This window comes from Macrobrachium rosenbergii, chromosome 14 (assembly GCF_040412425.1).
Source record: "Macrobrachium rosenbergii isolate ZJJX-2024 chromosome 14, ASM4041242v1, whole genome shotgun sequence".
NCBI classification, from domain to species: Eukaryota; Metazoa; Arthropoda; class Malacostraca; order Decapoda; family Palaemonidae; genus Macrobrachium; species Macrobrachium rosenbergii.
This window is the reverse complement of record NC_089754.1, coordinates 8,813,980-8,835,131: the sequence shown is the minus strand read 5'-3', so window position 1 is coordinate 8,835,131 and position 21,152 is coordinate 8,813,980. Positions and strand designations below refer to the sequence as shown.

General features: G+C 37.6%; 1 protein-coding gene across 8 annotated transcripts in view; it reads left to right on the top strand.

The window, feature by feature from the left end:
- The window catches only part of LOC136845714 (uncharacterized), a 334,649-nt gene that overhangs the window by 297,545 nt on the left and 15,952 nt on the right, over positions 1-21,152 (top strand). For 6 of the 8 annotated variants that reach the window (XM_067115891.1, XM_067115895.1, XM_067115892.1 and 3 more), the window contains one exon: positions 10,036-11,336. The exons of the other annotated variants lie outside the window; for them this stretch is intronic. The gene's annotated coding sequence lies outside the window, so the exon portion shown is untranslated. Of the gene's footprint in view, positions 1-10,035; positions 11,337-21,152 lie in introns of those variants that run through there. 8 annotated transcript variants of the gene reach the window in all.

Below are 21,152 nucleotides of genomic sequence, written 5' to 3'. Positions count from 1 at the left end.
GCCCCCCATTTTTTGAACGGGCAAATGAACAGGGCAGCAGGCAGTTCCGGGCACCTTTGCCAAACCACTTGTGGTAGTGGCATAGGCCCAGGGAACTCCATTTGTTGTGGGGCGGTGGTCACCTCCTGGTGACGACATTGACTTCCTGCTCCGCGGCTTCTTCCTGCTGGATGGAGTTCACTGGAAGTGTGGGCGCTGTTAACCACTTCGTTGCCCTCACGCAGTCCGTCAGGTGCTGCGCTGTTTGGATGAGGACGTTGAGGGGCATGGTGTAGGGGTGAGGAATCTTGGTGCGGACCTCCGGGAGGAGCTGGCAAAGGTAGATCTCCCATGACAGGCTTAATTCCTGCTGCTTTTTGCTGCCGTCGAAGTCTGGGAGTGAGAGCAGGTCCTCGATCATGCCCCATGACTCCACCGCATTCAGATCATGCTGCGGGTTGATGGCAAGGTCGATGGTGCAGGCGGCCCGCTCAGCGATTGGTAGGGAGCATGTCTCGAGGAGGGCCTTCTTCAGGATGTGGTATGTGAGGGGGTGTGCAGCGGACACTTGCGGGACGAGTTTCTTATATACTTCCTCCGGCAGGGCGTTAAGGACTGTGTCAGCCTGCAGCACTTCGTCGGTAAGGTCCGCTATCCTGAACTGGCTCTCAACCCTGTACAGCCACGTCGTTGGGTTCCCCTGTGTGAATGGCGGCAGCTTTACGGACAGGGCGGCCCGTGACTGTGTTGCCGGGCTGGGAGTGTGGGGCATGGGCATGGGTGTGGAGGAGCGTGAGAGGGCATGTCCACTGAGTCCACGAGGTTCGCGGTTAACTGCACAAGGGAGGGGATGTCTGCGTCCATGCTCGCTCCTTGCCCTCTTACTGGAGTCGGGTACTCGCATCAAAATGCACTTGGAAGCGCGCTGTGTGAGTCCGTAAATGACGCTGGTGATTTTGCCGACGAGAGTCAGCATGCCCAAACGCTGGTTACAGCGCCGTCGTTAGTCCGCTAAGGGCGTGAGTGAGTTCCTGGAGACAAGACTGAGTCGCCGTATGGGTCCGCTAATGGCTCCAGGACTTCTCCGGTGGCCACCACTGTAAGAGGTGCAAAAAAACGAGCAGGTAAAAGAGAACTGCTGCTTTATTCGAGATCCAGGCAGTTTATATAGTGGCAGACTGGCACCATGCCGCGAAAGACAATGAGATTGTGTGTGACCTGAGGTTGATAATAATTAACAATAATATACAGCGAGCAAGTACAATTTACAATATAAAAACAGACGGAATTCAAATATGGATATAATCTTGATGCCTGCGAACGAAGAAATACAAGATACACAATGGACAACAGGTGAACAAATACATACAAAGTTTAAATGACTGAAATCACTTGACCTGGCACGTTAGGCGTGACTTTTTGTATAGGTGAAGAAAATGGGACGCCAACATAGAAAACTTGCTCAGCAGAGACTTAGCGAATGACGCGTTCGATGGAGACTCCACTGACGGCTCTGTAGGTGGCTTTACAGTTTCATTTATATTGTTACTGTATCTTCTAATTTTTATTTTTTATTTTTACAAACCAAAAGATAAAGGCAAACGTGTGTGTTGGGCATGCACTTATTTGATGGCATCGGCTAACTTCCTGGAGGTTGTTTGGTTTCATGTTTTTTTTTATATTTATGATACAGTAATTCATATATTGTTATAGGATATGTACAGTACTGAGATATAGTAGAGAGAGAGAGAGAGAGAGAGGGAGGGAGAAAAGAGAACAATAACTGAGGTATGTTTACATCGAAGCTTAAGTACAGTAACATACACTCTCATTCCCTTTTTTATTTATATTTTATGCTACTGTATTTTTACCGTATTTTCAATTTTTTTAATTTTTACAAACCAAAACATAAACGAAATTATGTGCACAGAGTATGTACAAACGCACTCCCTCATTCGATGGCATTGGTGAACTTACTGGTGGTAGTTGCCTCAAAGTATTCTTTTACCCCCTACCCTTATGTTTTATGAAAATGATATGGTAACACCGCAATGAAAGCCTATTTGTCTTGTAACGACGGACGTGAGTGGTCGAGCTATTGGATGCCAATGCTCATATTTTTAAAACACTAGTGTAGACAATATGTTAATGATATACGAATAATAGTTCACATTACAAGTGAAATGAGTTGATTTTAAATAAATAGACAAATAATGTAGTAACAGAGTAATAAAAATAGCAATGGTGAAAATGTTATTCAGTCCTGATTAGTCATACATCGTCAATCTTGGTTACATTCAGGTGTTGCAGGCGTTTGCTGAAGTCCAACTTTAGTTCACAGTAGGTATTTGGGGTCAGTTTCAAAACATAATTATTCGAATGGAACGTTTTACATAATCCATCAGCATATTAAGTAATGAGATTATAAACCGCAAATTTCAAGACCTATAAAATATAATTTCATAAAGGCAATTATGACAGCCATTGACAGGTTATAATATGGAAGGTGTGGGCAAAAATTAATAGACAACCTGTTGCATAAAGGAACAAGTATATCCAGTGTCACTCATATTTTTTTTATTCGAGCCACGTCTCACCAGAGGAGCCTAGATGGAAATTTCTCAGGGCGGTAATTGAACTGAGTCATCCGACTAACAACACACCTTAACCACCCTAATGCTCTTTATGTCAGTGGTAGATAAGGTTGCCCACCGATGAATTCAGTACTTAGATATAATGAGAGAGAGACTGAACTATGGTTGGGTTTATTTCCTGTCAGTTTCATATGTATTATTAAACAATACTATATAGACCGGGTGACTCTAGTTCAATTACCGCCCAGAGAAATTTCCATCTAGGAAAATAAAAAAATATATGAGTGATACTCTGGATGTATTTGTATACATCCGGTTGTCTATTAATTTTTCCCCAAACCTTTCGTATCATACTTGCTATCGTAATTGCCTTTATGAAATTATATTTATATGTCTTGAAATTTGCGGTTTATAATCTCATTACTTAATAAATTGGTGGATTATGTAAATCGAAAGCGTACTTCCATTCAAATAATTATGCTCTGAAATTCAGCAAACGCCTGCCACACCTGAATGTAACGAAGTTTGACAATATATGATTAATCAGGACTGAATAAGATTTTTACCATTGCTGTTTTTATTACTCTGTTACTATACTGTTTTTCTATTTATTTATTTAACAACTCATTTCACTTGTAATGTGAACTATTATTCGTATATCATCAACATATTGTCTACAATAGTATTTAGAAAATATGAGCGTTGGCATACCAATAGCTCGACTATTCACGTCCGTCGCTACAAGACAAATAGGCTTTTATTGCTGCGTTACCATACCATTTTCATAAAACATAGGGTAGGGGTAAAGGAATACTTTGAGGCAAGTGTACCAAGGCTTCAGTTATTATTTATAGCACAAGATCTTGCCTACATGTTCAAATTTACATTTTAAATATTTTTATGGTAATTAAAAATGAAATAACAGTAAATCAAGCAAACAAAAAAAAAGCAACACATGATACAGTACTGCCCTAAGAAGCACACACAAACACAGAGCAAAAGAGGTAGAGAGAAAAGAAGAATTAGCTTTAGCGACTGCTATTAGCTCAGAGCTTGATGTCATTTACCATGTCGTGAAATGTCACGTCGTTTATCGCTTTTTATTGGCTGATATGGATACGTCATCAATTTAAGAGTGTATGGAAGAAGGTGCCATCGAGGACAACCTCTAGCACATTTTTGCTTGAACTAGTCGGTGTGATTGTGTACTCGATGCTATATCCTGAGCCTTTACTTTCTTTTGCAGTGCCTGTAGCATTGCATGTCCTGCTTGTATTGTGTGTGGTGCTGTGCATTGTGTATATCTCCATCTCGTCCTGAGAGGGCGAGGAAGGTGTTTACACTTAAACAGAAATTAGAAATTGTTGAAAGGATGGAGTAGGGTTGGACCTAGTCACGTATAATGAAGGAGTATGGTATTGCCATGTCAACCTGGCTTAATATTAAGACCTCCTAGGACAAGCTGAAAAAGTATGTGATGGAATTCAGCTAGACGGCGACCAGGAGTCAAGCCCACAAATTCATGGCAAAAGACCGGAACGTTAGACTTAAGCCAAGTCACGAACACTAGTAAAATTAACATAGGAGATGAATCTGATTATATACCCGTATTCTGTTGGTTTAAAGAAGCCTATCCCTGTGAAAAGGTATATCAAACATATTTTTCTCACTTGGAATCACTTAGACTGTACTATCACAGAAGTTCACGAAAATGGAATCAAGATAGTGGGGCAAATTTATTTTCTTTTTAAATTTGGAAGAGTTTCACTGAAGGAGAAGGTTCTAGTTGTAAGAGGAATACATTTAGCATTTGCCAATTTGTTAATTGGTTATCTAACTAGAGAACAATTAGTGATTAAAAAGGGTTATAAGACATCTAGAAGAAAACAGACTCAACAAAACTCTCTGTTAAAAAGCATTCTAAAGAAAGAAAATACAGAGGAAAAGTATCAAATATGCAGCAGGAATTCTCATTAAGAAACTTACTTGAAATCAGAAAGAGATTTAAGAATTAAACCTGGAGAAAGCGCTTAGACAGAATGTATAGTAAATACAATTTTTGAAGGGAAGGAAATTCTTACGCTTACAGAAAGATCACAAGTAAATGGAGTATATTACTCCTCCATCTTACATGAAATTAGATAGGGTAAAATAGCTTTGCAGGTTATAAAAGAGGAGGGAAGATTATGTTAACACAAGGTACAGAAATAGGTCTAGCAGAAGTATACACTACTCCTATTGAAGTTGTAGACAAGGAAACTATAGCATCAATCAATAAAGAGGGTGAAAATTCAACCCATGAAACAGAACTGAGAAGAGTTAAAATATGGAGTCACTTCAAAAATATTAAAGAAGGTTATGGTAGAGTGAAACTCATAGAGCTACTGAGTGAGTGTAAGGATATAGTTGCCATATATGGAGACACACTAGGCAATACAGATGAGATAACCCATAGAATAGATATTCCACAAATTACCAAACAATCTGTATACCTGCCCTCTATACAGAGTAGCACATTCCCAGAAGGGGATTATGGATAGAGAAGTTCAGAAAATGGAAAAAGGAAGGAATAATAGAACCGTCCAAATCTCCGTGGTCTTTTTCCAATCTTGCTAGTTCCAAAAAAGGACAAAACTTACCGAGTAGTGGTAGATTTTAGGAAGTTGAACAAGATAACAGAAAATGATCCTTTTCCAATGCCATCCATGAGAGATCTTATCACATCCATTGGATCCAAGATATACTTTACCACATTAGATCTGTTACAATGATTTCTACACATCCCTTTGGATGAAGAAAATAAACCATTGACTGCTTTTTCCACTAGTAATGGTAAATATCAATATGTAAGAATGACTTTTGGTCTAAAATTAACCCCAGTGACATGTGTAAGATTAATGGATAAAATTCTGATTGGTTTACTAAGCAAAGATGTGCCTTGTTATATAGATGATTTGATAGTAGCCACAGATACCATTGAACAACATATAAAGCTGGTTAGAGAAGCCATAAAGAGATTGAGGAGAACAAATCTAAAGTTGAAATTAAAGAAATGTACTTTTCTTATAAGATAAATAGACTATCTGGGACACACACTAAGTGAAAGAGGTGTGGAAGTAAACGGCTTAAAGATTAAGTCAATTAAAGAGTATCCTACACCTGGATGTAGGGAAGATGTGAAGTCATTCTTGGGATTAGTAGGTTTTTACCGGAAGTATATAAGGAATTTTGCGACCATATCTGCTCCACTAACAACCATGCAACAGAATGCATTCGATGAATTGAAAGAAAGACTAACACATTCACCAGTACTTAGTTTTCCAGACTTAGTAAGGAATTCGTCCTGGCAACAGATGCAAGCTCTGTTGGTACAGGAGCATGCTTAATGCAAAGACATGATGATAAATACCATGCTATAGCTTATTGCAGTAGAAAATTAAAACTTACCGAAGAAAACTACTCAGTAACAGACAAGGAGTCTGTAGCCATAATAGACGCTTTAAAGCACTTCAGATATATCATATTTGGTTGTAAGATAACTATCTTCACCGATCATTCTGCTGCAGTAGAAATGCTCAAGAATCTAAATTTTCCTGACATAGAGCTAGTTGATTTATGACTGCCCTAGGATATGACATAGAATTAAAATATGTTCCAGGGAAGATGAATAAGGTAGCAGACGCATTATCGAGATACACTCCTCAAGGAATCGGTATAAATATGATCAGTCAAGATTAAAATCAAGTGAACCTATAAGCAGTGTGTTCACCATGCACTATACAGAAGAGCTTTCCATGTCAAACTTCATAAGGGAACAAGAAAGTGATGAAGAATTAAAAGAGATCTTCAAATCTTTGAAAAATAAAGGAAATTTGATCAACAATGATAATTAGAATTAAGTAAAAGGATTGGATGCCGCATTGGTGAATTGGATGTAATAGGTGATGCACTAATCTGGATGTGTCAGGAACTTGATCCATTTAGATCATTTTAAGATGTGGCCTATGCAAAGCTAGTACCTAAGTTTAAGTAGTAAAGTCATTGAATTAATGCATGATGATCCCCTAAGAGCTCACCCAGGACGAGATGAGACAGTCAGACTGGTAAAAAGATCCTTCCATTGGAAAGGACTTTACAAAGATGTTAACAACCATGTGAAAAGCTGCAATACTTGCAACTGTTACAAAGGAAGAACAGATAAAAAGTACCCTTTGGGAAATATCCCTCCACAAACTCCATTTGAAAGAGTAGCCATATATCTCATCACGAACCTCCACACTACCGGTAAAGACATACATATGTGTATTAAGAGAAAAAAAATTAAGAAAATCAGAACTAGATACTAATTGTTAAAATTGAACAATGTTGTTTAACCTGTACTAGTGAAAGTCAAGAGAGGAATAAAATACAATAAAATGCAATAAAAAGTTATTTAAATGATTAAAGAAAGATACAGGATTAAAAGAAAAACAATTCGACTGGCTACTCATTGCTGCAAAGTGATGGGTTTTCTCTGATGGCAAATAGCTTCTCAATTGTGGGGATTTGCGTGTCAGTAAACTGACTCGCTAATATGGGAAGAGTCAGTATTCGGAGAATGGTCGTGTTAATGGGAAAGTTTGTGAATGACACTTAAATGCTTTTAAGATATGTAGTTTTGTTCAAATTGATCGGCTTAAGTGTTCAAATTGCAGAGACCAGAAACTGGTGTTTAGATTTTCTTTCTTTCTGTCCTTAAATCTTCAGCAGAAAACCTTTATTTTTTGTTCTTTCTTTCCTTAAATCTTCACCTGAAAACCCTTATCGACAAAGTCAACAACCTATAAACCCAAGTCAGCCCCAAAGGGAAATCAGCCTACAGAGAGAGACTAGTTATAGGAAAAGATAATAAATAAATAAATAAATAAATAAATTTGAGGGAAAGACAATAACACCGGTACACCTGAATTCAGAGGTCAGCAGAAAGCGGGAATGAATTTGCTATTGCTATTTTCTTAAACATTTGGAGACCAGAAGGTTCCACAACTACATTAGGTAAATTTGTCCACATTTTAGTTGTAGCCGAGATAAGACTCCTATAAAACTGACTAGGCCTACTATTAAACATAAAACATAAAACTCCACACTCCTTGCAACAACAGTCTACTGAGTGTTGAAAGCAAAAACAGCTAGGTCAGGTAAAGAAGGCTGCAGAGGATGTTTGTCTCTGTAGTGCTTTTTATGCAACAAATACAATGAACTCACTTTACATCTATGCCTCAAGTCAACATTAAGACTTGGCAAAAAAATTTGACAGATGACATAGCTCTATCCGAGAGTTTGAGTTGAGAGTCAGCACCCGGAGACCACACTAGGGAACAGTACTTTAAACATAAAAAAAAGTTAAAACACTAAGATATAATAACTTCGTCACGAAATATTCGAAAACATTTCTGGAAGGTATCAACTTTTTGAGAAACAGAAAAAGCCATATTGTATATATGCTTCTCAAAAGTCAGTTTCCTGTCAAAAGTTACACTTAGAATATTAAGTCACTGACATTAAAACTGTGCCATTTAAATGTAAATCAGGATGCAAAGGCAAAGGTGTTCTGGATAGACTATCATACTTTGAGTTTTAGAAGGGTTAAGTTTTATGACCCAAAGCTACGTGCCAGATCTCTGTTCAGTTACATAACCACAGTTCTAAGACGTGGAGAAGGAACAGCACTTAAGAGAGTAGCATCATAGGCTCATGCAATCAGTTTTCTATTATAAAATACCTTACAGCAACTATGAACTTATTTATAGACCACAGATAACTGTGTTTCTTTGGGTACACTATCTTTTAACTTGAAAAACTTTTGCTTTATATATTTTGACCAGTTTATAACTTTGAGACTGACTTGAAGACAAAATTCCCATAGTGGTTTTGATGATTCGTATCTTGAAGAAAAACGTTATCTGTGTAAGGCAAGGAACAATGAATATTATCAACACTGGAAGACGCAGAGATATTAATTTTTAAAGTTTTTTGCCAATATACATGACGGGGAATTTAGTGTTGAATCCATTAAGAAATAGGATCACTTGATACAATCAAATTAAAAACGTACATTAAAATAATCCGGACAAATATGCAATGCCCTTGTTACTAAAGTTTTTATTAAATTCTTCTTAAAGTCATTATTTATGAAAGGTGGAAATTTGGTTGAGAGACCTGTGAAAGTTGGCTTTATAAAAACCTCTATTCGAGACTCATAGTACATCTATAAATATTAATTTTCTTTTTGTCGCTATTTGCCTGATTAAAGTTTAAATGCTCCGGAAACAAAGTGACTAGATTTAAAATTAAGGTGTCGTCGACAAAGCGTCTGAATTAGAAGGTTTGAACGACACTGGTCATTCATCTAACCATCTAACCTCATGATGCTCAAGAAAGGCAACTCTATCCTCTTGTTTATGAGTCTTTTCATTAAAGATGAAAAGCATTCGGTTGTTACAGTTATCCGTAGTCTGTAAATACGTGTGCAGTTGCTGTAATGCAAAAGATGTTGGAAAATCTAAAGTCCCGTTTCGGGTCCATGCATTTGAACGCTTAAGCCAATTGATTATAACAAACCACTTAACAAAGAATCATTGAAATGTCATTCCCGTCAGCACGACTGTCCTCTGAATACTGAATTCTTTCACCCGACTATCCTCTGAATACTGAATTCTTTCACCCGACTATCCTCTGAATACTGAATTCTTTCACCCGACTATCCTCTGAATACTGAATTCTTTCACCATTTAGCCAGCTGATGTAACTAACGTAGAAAACCTCAAAGCAGAAATGCTTTTTACCAACAGAGAAAAACCATCACTCTCTAACATTAAGTGGTCAGTTGACTTGTATTTATGTTTATTTATTCAAATAACTGTGTAATCATTTATTGTATTTTATTTCTTGCTTAAATTTCTGCATATACTATATATATATATATATATATATATATATATATATATATATATATATATATATATATATATATATATATATATATATATATATATATATATATATATATATATATTTTGTATATGATTAATATTTCTGAGGAAGGCACATAATGTGACTGATGCTTGAAAAAGTGATAAAGAGAAGGTAATATTAAAATCCCAAAACAATTTTTCTTTGGAGACAATAAGATTGTGAATTATCATATATAAAAAAAGTGGGTATGAGTCAGTCCTTGAACTTGAATACAGCTGTGTAATGAATCGGCAAAGCTTCAGTGCGTTACCGATTTTACGTGAAATTATGAGATTTGAAACATTAATTGGCTTTATACATATTTATTTATCATCATCGTTGCTCCTTCATCCATTTTTTGCTGAATTTTGCCACTGGTCCCTATAAAGCTTAAGGACAATTATGATCTCTTACCTTTTTATTATAAAATCATTCAGTGAAATATTTTAAAATTTACCTTTATTTGCAGCACAGTGACATTGTCAGTTGCAGTGGAAAAGATTCAACTGTTGCTTTCATGGATCTGGAATGGGATGGTTCCATTAAAGGACGGATTCATATCCTAATGCCTTCCAACACTCCTTTGGCACAACACTTTAGAACTGTCTGCACGGGGGAATTGGGACCCACATACATAAACAAGAAATTCTGTGATGCAGGAAATTCACAAGAAAGAGTGGTGTCATGTGAATCGTACAACGACAGTAGTACCATAGGGTGTATAAACCATTTAAGACAAATAAATATTAGGGATAAATTATACACGTGTGTACCTGAAACTGGAACTATTTGGATGAATCAGGATGGTACAATCCACATCGTAACTGGTTCAGTAAATTGTAGTCAGTATGTCAGCGTTTTTGGAAAAGTTCAGGACGGAATTATTTTGCTGAAAGATGTTGCAGAGCTATTGCTAAGTGGATTCAGAGGCATTAAAATCGTTGAAAGTGGTGCTGCCTTGCAAGTCTGGGACTCGAATTCTGTTTGAAAATTTCATCCTCATATCCTAAGTCCTTTTATTGCTCTGTTTCCATTTGTGTAGGGATGTATGTAATTCAGTGCAATTTATACATCATCATTTGTTAAAACGTTAAATAAAGATAGAAAAATGGGATCATCTTTCTCATATTTTGATTTTGTGGCTCAAAGGGATATAATATATAACTTTTCAGTTTTCTTAATGATATTAAAACCTGGATCTCGTAACTTTGTCAAGTATATTTCATCATTATAATGGCATCTCTGTAAGGGCTTGGAGGATGAAAATTTCCGAAAAATTTTACTATAAGAAAAGAAATCTTATGTGGATCTTGAAAATTTATATTATAACATGTAAAAGTTCTTTAATTTACAAACTGCATAACTGTCATGGCTCCTCAAGACAGAAGGACAGAATTGAAATCAGGATACTGTATTGTACTTCAGCCAAATCCTCCAAGTTTCTATCTTACACCATTCCTCAGGGGCCTAAAATTTCCGTGAAATGATGGGTTTGTACCAAAAAGTCATTGTTATTTAAAAAAAAAAAAAAAGCATACATTTATCGCAAACTCATCATTTCATTTTCACACTTACAGCTGCTGACATGAAAGGATTCAAGCTGATTGTAAGAAATGCAGTTCAGGGTTCTTCAGGGGTGTGAACTCTAGAACTAAAAAGTCTAGTGATCCTGAAGTATTAGATTTGAAAATGCTATAAGAAACACATAGGAACCTTGTTAGTAATACCATAATTTGTACTTTTCATGGCTAATAAATGGGGACCTGAAAATTTACTTGCTTTACGTATATAGCGCTTAGGTGAATAATCCAAGAATTATGGTTGAAAAATTATATATATACTGTATATATATATGTGTGTGTATGAATATATATATTTTTTATGCACATACATATACATCTATACACATATACATATACACAAACACACACATATATATATATATATATATATATATATATATATATATATATATATATATATATATATATATATATATATATATATATATATATATATATATATATATATATATATATATATATATATAATATATATATGTTTATATATATATAATATATATATATATATATATATATATATATATATATATATATATATATATATATATATATATATATATATATTAAATATTACTGCTGTTCGCCCTCAATGTATTTCTTTGTAGTTCTATCAGAGGAACCAACGTCCGTTTAACATTGCCAAATCCGGTAGTCTAGGCAAGTTCAAAATTGTAACGTTCGCGTGGAAAAAGGATAGGTAGCATTTAGGCATTTCCCCTATGGAAAGTTTTCCATATCAGCCTTAAAAATAGGTGGTCCTAAAGTCCTTTTTTCCTTTCTACCTGTCTCTCTTGGCGAATGTTTTTAACAGAGCGTAGATTGCCTAGGGCATGACTAAGGCCTGTTTTTGACCTAGGCCGGTCAGAGAACAGGCAGAGAGAAATTAGCCTCCGAATCGAGCAGACGTCTGGAAGGTGGCTCTGTCACCGCCTTTGTCTATTATTTTATTACTGAATGGTGGAGCAAGAAACACTACAGAAGACACCACGTCCGTTGTATGCGTGACAACGTTCGTCCTCAAGGTAAAGTCTGTTGCTGTTGAAACTTCGTCCATTCTTTTATCCTGTTTTCTGTATTTCCCAATTTTTTCTTTGTTTCATTCTCCAGCCACCATTTAGGTAATGCTGTTTATGAAGTCTAGATTAAGTCAAATTATTATATTGTTAGCGTTAGCTGAATTATTCCAGTAAAGTAAGCCTCGGGATTTAGGCAAGCAAAATCATTTTTAATATCTGGTATGCTGTTGTGCCTAGCGCTCATTGTTTGGGGAGAACCGTTGTGTTTTCTTTGTATTTAATACCATCTTAACAAGTAGAGATTTTTCTGAGTCCGCAGTTGTTGAAAATCATAAAGTCTTTATTCTCAAATATTCTTTGTTAAGGTTAATAACCCTTAACTGGCGACCTTTGATTAATTAACGTCTGTCTTTGAGGTTAACTTTTGGCTTCAAGAGACAGGTTACGTGTATTCTTGGCATGCAGGGCCGTAAAACTTTACGTAAATTAACCAATAACTGATCAGCCAAGACACACACGTAACATTGCGACCTTGCGTAGAATCTAAAGTAAATTTTAGAGAAAGAATCTGGAGAAAAGGAAATTAAATTACATTAATTCCAAATATAAAAGTCAGATATTGAATTCCATTTTACTCTTCCAAACAAGGAGCCAGGCATAATAATAAGCAATAAGAAGAATACTTAGAATAACAGGTATAGTGAGAATTAGCGTAGGTAGGAAAGGGTGCATCGAAAACAGAGTGAGTCATAATTAGTAATGTTGTGAGAAAGGGCATTTTTACCACGTTCGGACCATTCGAGTTAAGTCATCCAAGTAACGAATCCTGAGACCGAAAGCGTGGAGCCCATTTCATGTACACAAAGTAATTTAGTAATCGCGTCGGCAATTCCAATTGTTATTGTTTTTATATATCGGGAATCATTCAAAACACTGTGTCGGTGAAATAGCAAACGAACGGATATAGTAACCTTGCCATAAAATACATTTTTTTTCAGTAAAGTAAATTTGGTCCCATCCAAACCACACAAATCCATTTCATTTCCCATTCTTTTGCGGACGGACGGGCGTGGAAAATACGATAACAGAAGACAACATTGTTTGGTAATTTCGTTTTCCATCCTTAACGTAAAACGCTATGCATGATTGGTATATTTAAAGTAAAATCTGGATACCTGCATTTGTTTCGTTCGTTGTTTTGAATTTGTGCTAAAAAGAAAATACCCGCCATCTTGATTCCTCCGCTGTTTTGCGGTTATTCAGAATTGTTTGAACTGGTGAGAAAATACCGGCCATTTGGGGTTTTCACCGCCAAAGGTTTTGAATTTAGGCCTAACGGGACTTGGCCGCCATCTTAAGACCTTGTTATTGACTCATTGTTGTGAAGAGCTCTGTTTTCAGCCACCTTTTGGGTCTTTTTTTTTTGGCGTAGTAGACCCACCTCGCAATATCTTAGCTAGACAGAAAGACAAAACCAAGATATAATTTAGTCAGGGAAAGATAGGCCTTAGTTAGGATTAATACAATAACAAGTTCCTATACAAATACCTACTAAAAAATCATATAAAAGAAAATTTAAAATTTTACGCTAAAATCTTGTGATGTGACGTTGGCTCCTTTGAGGGTCATAATAAAGTAATCCTCAGGAAGCCAAGACGACGTATCTATATCATTTTATTAAGATCCATGCCATTGTGCAATGTATAAAATCTTTGTTTAACCTGTTCTCAAGCAGCAAGAAATTAGCTGATTGAAAATCTCTCTCTCTCTCTCTCTCTCTTCATTCAAGTAAGCTGTGAATTGATAACCTAAGTGTACGTGACCCTCTTCAAAGAAAGAACGGCCGACACTAGGCAGAAATTAATTCGAATACAATAAGTAAAAGAAACACCTCTGTCCCACAAGTCAGATGAGGACAAGTTAAGAGTAATTACAATACAGTGATAAACTGTCGGTCGACTGAGGCCTGCTATCCAGACCCATAGTGAAACCATAGTTTTCACCCTCTGAAAAAGAAGAGCGGTTAGCTGGGACCAGCCACTCACGAGGATCTTTAGAAGAAAAAAAACCCAAATTCACTTTATTCCACAGTGCCAATAATTTGCTGCACTGTCATCAATTGAATAGCTTACTTCTCTCTCTCTCTCTCTCTCTTTTACCTTCCCTTTCTCTCATTCAATTGTTACACTCTGCAGGGGTCTAGAGTGCCTTTCCTCCTATATAGCCTAGTTGGACTCCAGTAGAGGGTCCCTAGGAACACATTGGCACCATAAGTGCCACCAAGCAAGCATATAAGAAAATAAATAAAACAAAACAAAAGGGAACACAGAAAGAAAGTTCTTCTGGAACCTAACCTGCACCAGTGCCTAGGGATACTGAGTGCCACCAGTGTGACCTGTACATGGCACACCCAACTACAGTGCCACCTTTTGAAAGGGTGCCACGTCATTATTGAAGAGACACTTCCTCGCTGCCCAAGTACGCCCAGTCGACCCGGTTAGACGCCCTTCCCCACCAGAACCATGGCAGCAGAAAATTATAAAACCTTCCTGGGGCTGGGGATGGCGGCAGGTCTCACCGGCTCAGAACTTACCACCTGGGTCAAGGAGCAAGTGGACGACTTGGCCAAGTGGGAGAAGGAAGAAAGACTCTAGCAGAGGAAGTATGAAGAAGAGCAGAGGAAGTATGAAGCAGAGGAAGTATGAAGGCAGAGGAAGCATGAAGCCCAACGGAGGGGTATGAAGTAGAGGCAACTAGAAGAGGAAAGAGAAGAAAGAAGGAGACAGCATGAGTTAGCCTGCAAGGGAAACTGAGTTAGCCTTCAAAGAGAAAGAGCTCGAGCTGGAAAGAGCTAAAATGGAGAATGCCGAAGCTATGGCTAGCCATCAAGCCTCCAGTCCCACACCTGCTGCATCAAACGCTCCAATTTCTAGCATCAATTCCCTAGTCCCCAAGTGGACTGAGGACGAGCCAGAAGCATGGCTGGAGGAGATCGAGGCTCTTTTCGATAACTACAGCACCACGGAGACGGAGAGAGCCTTAATACTAGCCAAGCATATGGAGGGAAAAAGCCAAGGCAGCGCCGCTCACTGGAGAAGAGCCAGAGAGGCAACATGGCGGAAGTTCGTAGAGTCATTACAAAGGCCTACAAAATAACCCCAGAAAAATGGAGACAGCGGTTCTGAGGTCTTGCCAAGGAAGTCGGCTGGTCTTGGACGGAATGGGCATGTCACAAAACCCAGTCCGGGACGCGCTGGTTCGACTCCTTGGCCTGCACGACGTTTGAGGATCTTTTCAATCGGACCATGCTAGAAGACCTTTCCAATGTGTGCCTGGGCCCTTGCTGTATATCTTAACGATAAACAGCCCCCACACTAATGGAAGCTTGTCGCATGGCTGATTCGTGGGAAACTTTCAATCAGTCGCATAGCACCTCTCAGAAGCGAATCATCCCTCCAGCCTACCTCTCGAACTCCACTCGCCCGAAGAATGGACTGCCGAGCAAGACCATGTGCAACTATTGCAAGAAGGTGGGCCACGCTGGAGCTGAGTGCCGGTACAAACTCGGCACTAATAAGCAGCCTACCACTACCAACCAGAACTCCTCTCCTGGTTCATCCACTCAGCCCTCTCCTCCAACAGTTACTGCAGGCCACCGAGCCCATCCCAAAGGCCCGTGCAAATCCTGTGGGGCTGCCAGCCACTACAATGCTGGATCTCCGGCCTGTCCACATCATGTCCCCACCACCAAATTTGTCAACCTAATCAGCACTTCATTTTTCTGCTGCTGGTCCGCACCGGATCCTTTACCCCAAGAGACTGGAAACCCAGTTCATCTCGGTGGCCCCTCTTCAGAGCACTAGCCTGCCCGTGACCCTTCCGGTCACAGTAGACACTGCGGCAGACATTAGCCTGATCACCAGGGCCCAAGTGCCAGCCGGTGCCAGGTTGACGAAGAAACCTGGTGGGAAATGAAGTGGATAGAGGGCCACACCATTACCGTTCCTACGGTCCAACTCCAGGTTATGACACCTTGGGGCACGATACCCCACCGCCTTGGCGTGGTGGGTGGAATTCGGCCCGGAGTGGCCTTCTTGTTGGGACAGGATCTTCTCTGGGAAGCCCGTCACCAACGCCACTCCGCAGCCACGTTACCTCCTCCACGGAGGCCCCATCTAGAACTCTCAAAATGAGTCAAACCTCCACCTTCCGCCCACCAAAGTGGTCCGCGGAAGGGCGCCAGCCAAACTATTTCAGGCCTAGCCCTCTCCAATCGCAAAGGGCTGGCCCACCAAGAGGTCCTCCCTCTCCCCAAAGAGATATTCAGGAGGAGCAGTACCGCTGCAGGACGTGCAAGCTGGCTGACCACTCCACAAATTTGGACGGCTGCCCAAGCAAGCAACGCCCAGTGGACGCCCCCGAACAAGACTCTCGGAGAGGCTACGATCTCCTGGTGGGGCAGGAATCGCTGCCGCAGCCAAACCCAAGTTTTCCGCGAGGTATTGCACCTCCGGACCCCTTGTCAGGCATGCCTGACCCTCAACTGCTGCCAGTGCCACTTGCGAGCACTGAGCAGTGCCAGACTCCGTCCGCCACGGACGTTGAGCTACCAATTGAAAGGGCCACTATGCCGGGTCTAAATCATGAGGCGAATCCTCCTCCGGGAGATTTAGGATTCCCCATGCAGTTGATCATCGCGACTGGAGAGCCTCCAGCACCCGAAACTTCTTCTTTGCCAAATTCTGATTCCAGGGGATGAACCCCTGGAGGATCGAAATGGTACCCTGTCTCTGGAAGACCAGGAACTGGCATCCTCGGACGCAGGAGTCGAGATCGCTCGCTCCGGTTGTCGCAGCAGCCGGAGTAGGGAGCCCTCCTGCAGCTTTTGAAGTTGCCCCTGACTTCGCGCCCGCTAGCCCTTCTGGCCTGTCCCGGAGTCGGTGCCTCTCATCACCTGCTAGGCCAGCTACTGATAGGCCTTGGAGGAACCCGAAGAAGAAGAAGAAGGGGCGGAAGAGAGCCCAGTAGTTGCCGAGCTATAAGCTCATCCAGGCACTAGTGCCCTCTCAGCACAGTGCCCTAACTATCTTAGAGTGATCCTGGCCCCTTGCCCAGAGGAGGTAGCCAGTGTGATCTCTTTTTATTTGTACATAGCCTAGCCACCTTAAGTACGGTACATCAATTTAGTAGCCTTGTTCCTTCCACTTACCACCGAGCCGCAGTAATCATGTAAGTAGCATAACTAATTTCAATAATCTTAACTATTGTGAAACGAGCCACGATGCTCGTGACACGCATGACCTAAGACCTCAGTGAGGCACCCATTTATCATATGAGGCAACCCTCATGAGTTAACTAGTAATTATTAATTGTATTAAACATAAACCATGTTGTAATTTAGTTAGAACATTAACTCTTATGTTGGTGCTACGGTTGGGTTAGGATATGTTAGGCTAGGGAATATCATAGAATGTACCACTAGGCTAGGTCTAAAAAACATCATGATTGTAGGAGGTAGCCTATAAAACCGGAAGCACCTTCTAGTACTATTAGAATTAGGTAAAGTAGTGATTATAGCTCATATCCTATCTAGGGTTAGGTAGTTCTGTAGCTAGGTAGGCTAACCAGGACTAATCTGCTCAGGGAAGAAGAGTAACCTACGAGAGGCAAACAGCTTACTTAGTACAGACCTTCGCGCCTGAAAAGGGAGTGAAGGCCCTCTTAAGGGGGAGCTTTTATAAATATTACTGCTGTTCGCCCTCAGTGTACATTTTCTTTGTAGTTCTATCAGAGGAACCAACGTCCGTTGTTGTCGGCCAAATCACGTAGGCAAGTTTAAATTGTAACGTTCGTGGAAAAAGGATAGGTAGCATTTAGGCATTTCCCCTATAGGAAAATTTCCATATCAGCCTTAAAAATAGGTGGTCCTAAAGTCTTTTTTCCTTTCTACCTGTCTTTCTTGGCAAAAATTTTTAACAGAGCGTAGAGCCTAGGGCATGACTGTAGGCCTGTTTTTGACCTAGGCAGGTCAGAGAACAGGCAGAGAGAAATTAGCGTGCCCGAATCGAGCAGATGTCTGGAAGGTGGCTTTGTTACGCCTTTGTGTATTATTTTATTACTGAATGGTGGAGCAAGAAACACTACACGAACTTCCTGAGGTCCCCGTTGTATGCGCGACAACGCTTCTTCCTTAAGGTAAAGTCTGTGTGCTGTTGAAACTTCGTCCATTCTTTTATCCTCTTTCTGTATTTCCCAATCTTTCTTTGTTTTCATTCTCCAGCCACCATTTAGGGTAATACTGTGTTTACAAAGTCTAGATTAAGTCAAATTATTATATTGTTAGCGTTAGCTGAATTATCCCAGTTCGGGATTTCAAGTAATTTTAATACTCTGGTATTTGTTGTGCCTAGCGCAAAAATCATTGTTTGGGGAGAACCGTTGTGTTTTCTTTGTATTTAATACCATCTTAACAAGTAGAGATTTTTTCTCGTCCGCGATTGGTGACGTTTATCATAAAGTCTTTATTCTTGAATATTCTTTGTTAAGGTTAATTACCCTTAACTGGCGACCTTTGATTAATTAACGTCTGTGTTTGAGGTTAACTTTTGGCTTCAAGAGACAGGTTACATGTATTCTTGGCATGCAGGGCTGTGGAACTTTACGTAAATTAACCAATAACTGATCAAGCCAAGACACCCACGTAACAATATATATATGTATATATATATATATATATATATATGTATATATATATATGTATAATGTATATATATATATATGTATATATATATATATATATATATATATATATATATAAATGTATATGTGTATATATATGTATATATATATATATATATATATATATATATATATATATATGTATATGTATATATATATATATATATATATATATATATATATATATATATATATATATATATATATATATATATATATATATATATATTTATATATATATATATATATATATATATATATATATATATATATATATATATATATATATATATATATATATATATATATATATATATATAAATATATATATATTTATATTATATATATGTATATATATATATATATATATATATACGCTACTAATATATATATATATATAATATATATATATATATATATATTTATATTATATATTATAACTCTTTTATATATACTGGTTTATATATATATATATATATATATATATATATATATATATATATATATATATATATATATATATATAATATATATATATATATATATATATATATATATATATATATATATATATATATATATATATATATATATATATATATATATATAATATATATATACATGCTGGAAGATTGGGGCATCTGGAACGCCGAAGATTTACCAGGAATAGAACAGCAAACAACCATCGTAACATCTTATAAATTTGTTTGGCCAAATTTTCGAGACCATGTCTCATCATCAGGGCTGTAAAATAAAAGAATAAGAATTAAGAATCGACTCGGGTAAAAAATTTTTACAAAAGCCTAAAACATCGAACTTAAACTAAAACAGACACTGAAGAAACATTAAAACATACTGAAAGACTTAATATTTAAAAAACTTAGGTAAAAGAAAAAATTATATATAATATATATATATATATATATATATATATATATATATATATATATATATATATATATATATATATATATATATATATATATATATATAGAATATCAGGACGTTTAGTAAACCTAACCCAATGGGAGCTAAGAACTGAGTGGCATTCACAGTTCTCAGGAGGACGGCGTCAACTTAAGATATATATAAAACAGTGGAAGAGGTCTGGCTGTTTAGGGAACGAACAAGCTGCTTAATAGTTAAAGATTCCAGAATGGAGAGAGAGTGGTCTTTGGGTGCTTGGGCAATAATATTAAAATCATCGTAGGAAAACGATGTCTTCCATTTTTTACAGTGATCTCTTATATTAGAAAATTCTTTTGTTTTTAATTGACATCCTGTTCGGTGACTAACTCCGAGATGAGAATCAACTCTCACTTTGAGCAATCTCTGGGTGGCTCCCTTATATTTCCCAACTTTACATTTTGGACAAGTGAAACAATAAACCACCAGAGATCGCATCAAAGCGGGAAGCTTATCCTTATGGTGAAACAATGACCCAATGGTCTTAGGATTTTTTGAACATAATCTAATATCCAGAGCTGGAAATGTACTGCAAATGGCGTTTTGTAAAGTTTGTTTGAGTTTCTTCGAATGTACAAAAGAAATGAAGGCATACATTATCAATTTAGGGACATTAGGCATGGACAGACGGGGTTGGAATTTATTATTTAAAAAGCTATTTACATACTTGTTGAATAAAAATGAAGGATACGAATTACTATTGAAAAATTGAAATAAAAACAAATTTCATCGTGAAATTTGTGCCAGGTAGAGGATAACATATAGGCATGGTGCAACAATATGTTAATGCTGTTTGTTTTAAAAATAAAAGAGAGACTGCTGTAAAAGTTCGTACCTTGACCTGTAAATGTCTTTTTTCTAAAAACACTGGTATTAAAACCTTGAGGAGTTCGACTGATTAAAATGTCTAAAAATGGAAGTTTATTATCGTGTTCATGCTCAATTGTAAACAGTATATTTGCGTGTAAACTATTAATATATTCTAAGAAATTTTCTGCATCTGCCCTATCGAAAATTTGGCCAAATAAATTTATAAGATGTTGCAATGGTTGTCTGATGCTCTATTCCTATATATATATATATATATATATATATATATATATATATATATATATATATATATATATATATATATATATATATATATATGTGTGTGTGTGTGTGTGTGTGTGTATACACACATATACATATATATATATATATATCATATATATATATATATATATATATATATATATATATATATATATATATATATATATTGTATGTATATATGCATATAT